Raw genomic sequence first — 4,231 nt, forward strand, 5'->3', positions numbered from 1 at the left:
CATTTACTTATAAACAAGGACAAATGGTTCACACAATGAGTCACAACGGGTAATGAACAAGGACAAATAGTTCACATGAGTCACAAGGACTAATGAACAAGGACAAATGGTTTACACAACGAGTTACAATTACAAATGAACAAGGACAAATGGTTCACACAACGAGTCACATTCACTAATGAACAAAGACAAATGGTTCCCACAACGACTCATATTCACTAATAAACAAGGACAAATGGTTTACACAACGAGTCACAAGGACTAATGAACAAGGACAAATGGTTCACACAACGAGTCACAAGGGCTAATGAACAAGAACATATGGTTAACACAACGACTCACATGGACTAATGAACAATTACAATTGTTTAACACAACTTGTCACAAAGACTAATGAACAAGGACAAATGGTTCACACAACGAGTCACATTGACTAATAAACAAGGACAAGGAGAAATGGTTCGCACAACGAGTCACATTTGCTAATAAACAGAGACAAATGGTTCACACAACGAGTCACAAGGACTAATGAACAATTACAATTGTTTAACACAACGAGCCACAAAGACTAATAAACATGGACAAATGGTTCACACAACGAGTCACATTCACTAATAAACAAGGACAAATGGTTCACACAATGAGTCATAAGGTCTAATGAAAAAGGACATATGGTTCACACAACGAGTCGCATTCACTAATAAAGAAGGACAATGGTTCACACAACGAGTCACAAGGGCTAATAAACAAGGACAAATGGTTCACACAACGAGTCACATGGACTAATGAACAATTACAATTGTTTAACACAATAAGTCACAAGAACTAATGAACAAGGACAAATGGTTCAAACAACGTGTCACAAGGGCTAATGAACAAGGACAAATAGTTCACACAACGAGTCACCTTCACTAATGAACAAGGACAAATGGTTCACACAACGACTCACATTCACTAATAAACAAGGACAAATGGTTTACACAACGAGTCACAAGGACTAATGAACAAGGACAAATGGTTCACACAACGAGTCACATTTAAAATAAACAAGGACAAATGGTTCACACAACGAGTCACAAGGGCTAATGAACAAGAACAAATGGTTCACACAACGAGTCACATGGACTAATGAACAATTACAATTGTTTAACACAACTTGTCAAAAAGACTAATGAACAAGGACAAATGGTTCACACAACGAGTCACATTCTCTAATAAACAAGGACAAATGGTTCACACAACGAGTCACATGGACTAATGAACAATTTCAATTGTTTAACACAACGAGTCAGAAAGTCTAATGAACAAGGACATATGGTTCACACAACGAGTCACAAATGCTAATGAACAAGGACAAATGGTTCCCACAATGAGTCACATGGACTAATGAACAATTACAATTGTTCAACACAACGAGTAACAAAGACTAACGAACAAGGATAAATGGTTTACACAACGAGTCACATTCACTAATAAAAAAGGACAAATGGTTCACACAACGAGTCACAAGGGCTAATGAACAAAGACAAATGGTTCACACAACGAGTCACATTCACTAATGAACAAGGACACACAACGAGTCACATTCACTAATAAACAAGGACAAATGGCTTACACAACGAGTTAAAAGGACTAATGTACAAGGACAAATGGTTCACACAACGAGTCACATTTACTTATAAACAAGGACAAATGGTTCACACAATGAGTCACAACGGGTAATGAACAAGGACAAATAGTTCACATGAGTCACAAGGACTAATGAACAAGGACAAATGGTTTACACAACGAGTTACAATTACAAATGAACAAGGACAAATGGTTCACACAACGAGTCACATTCACTAATGAACAAAGACAAATGGTTCCCACAACGACTCATATTCACTAATAAACAAGGACAAATGGTTTACACAACGAGTCACAAGGACTAATGAACAAGGACAAATGGTTCACACAACGAGTCACAAGGGCTAATGAACAAGAACATATGGTTAACACAACGACTCACATGGACTAATGAACAATTACAATTGTTTAACACAACTTGTCACAAAGACTAATGAACAAGGACAAATGGTTCACACAACGAGTCACATTGACTAATAAACAAGGACAAGGAGAAATGGTTCGCACAACGAGTCACATTTGCTAATAAACAGAGACAAATGGTTCACACAACGAGTCACAAGGACTAATGAACAATTACAATTGTTTAACACAACGAGTCACAAAGACTAATAAACATGGACAAATGGTTCACACAACGAGTCACATTCACTAATAAACAAGGACAAATGGTTCACACAATGAGTCATAAGGTCTAATGAAAAAGGACATATGGTTCACACAACGAGTCGCATTCACTAATAAAGAAGGACAATGGTTCACACAACGAGTCACAAGGGCTAATAAACAAGGACAAATGGTTCACACAACGAGTCACATGGACTAATGAACAATTACAATTGTTTAACACAATAAGTCACAAGAACTAATGAACAAGGACAAATGGTTCAAACAACGTGTCACAAGGGCTAATGAACAAGGACAAATAGTTCACACAACGAGTCACCTTCACTAATGAACAAGGACAAATGGTTCACACAACGACTCACATTCACTAATAAACAAGGACAAATGGTTTACACAACGAGTCACAAGGACTAATGAACAAGGACAAATGGTTCACACAACGAGTCACATTTAAAATAAACAAGGACAAATGGTTCACACAACGAGTCACAAGGGCTAATGAACAAGAACAAATGGTTCACACAACGAGTCACATGGACTAATGAACAATTACAATTGTTTAACACAACTTGTCAAAAAGACTAATGAACAAGGACAAATGGTTCACACAACGAGTCACATTCTCTAATAAACAAGGACAAATGGTTCACACAACGAGTCACATGGACTAATGAACAATTTCAATTGTTTAACACAACGAGTCAGAAAGTCTAATGAACAAGGACATATGGTTCACACAACGAGTCACAAATGCTAATGAACAAGGACAAATGGTTCCCACAATGAGTCACATGGACTAATGAACAATTACAATTGTTCAACACAACGAGTAACAAAGACTAACGAACAAGGATAAATGGTTTACACAACGAGTCACATTCACTAATAAAAAAGGACAAATGGTTCACACAACGAGTCACAAGGGCTAATGAACAAAGACAAATGGTTCACACAACGAGTCACATTCACTAATGAACAAGGACACACAACGAGTCACATTCACTAATAAACAAGGACAAATGGCTTACACAACGAGTTAAAAGGACTAATGTACAAGGACAAATGGTTCACACAACGAGTCACATTTACTTATAAACAAGGACAAATGGTTCACACAATGAGTCACAACGGGTAATGAACAAGGACAAATAGTTCACATGAGTCACAAGGACTAATGAACAAGGACAAATGGTTTACACAACGAGTTACAATTACAAATGAACAAGGACAAATGGTTCACACAACGAGTCACATTCACTAATGAACAAAGACAAATGGTTCCCACAACGACTCATATTCACTAATAAACAAGGACAAATGGTTTACACAACGAGTCACAAGGACTAATGAACAAGGACAAATGGTTCACACAACGAGTCACAAGGGCTAATGAACAAGAACATATGGTTAACACAACGACTCACATGGACTAATGAACAATTACAATTGTTTAACACAACTTGTCACAAAGACTAATGAATAAGGACAAATGGTTCACACAACGAGTCACATTGACTAATAAACAAGGACAAGGAGAAATGGTTCGCACAACGAGTCACATTTGCTAATAAACAGAGACAAATGGTTCACACAACGAGTCACAAGGACTAATGAACAATTACAATTGTTTAACACAACGAGTCACAAAGACTAATTAACATGGACAAATGGTTCACACAACGAGTCACATTCACTAATAAACAAGGACAAATGGTTCACACAATGAGTCATAAGGTCTAATGAAAAAGGACATATGGTTCACACAACGAGTCGCATTCACTAATAAAGAAGGACAATGGTTCACACAACGAGTCACAAGGGCTAATAAACAAGGACAAATGGTTCACACAACGAGTCACATGGACTAATGAACAATTACAATTGTTTAACACAATAAGTCACAAGAACTAATGAACAAGGACAAATGGTTCAAACAACGTGTCACAAGGGCTAATGAACAAGGACAAATAGTTCA

Source organism: Silene latifolia, chromosome 3 (assembly GCF_048544455.1).
Source record: "Silene latifolia isolate original U9 population chromosome 3, ASM4854445v1, whole genome shotgun sequence".
Classification (NCBI taxonomy): domain Eukaryota; kingdom Viridiplantae; phylum Streptophyta; class Magnoliopsida; order Caryophyllales; family Caryophyllaceae; genus Silene; species Silene latifolia.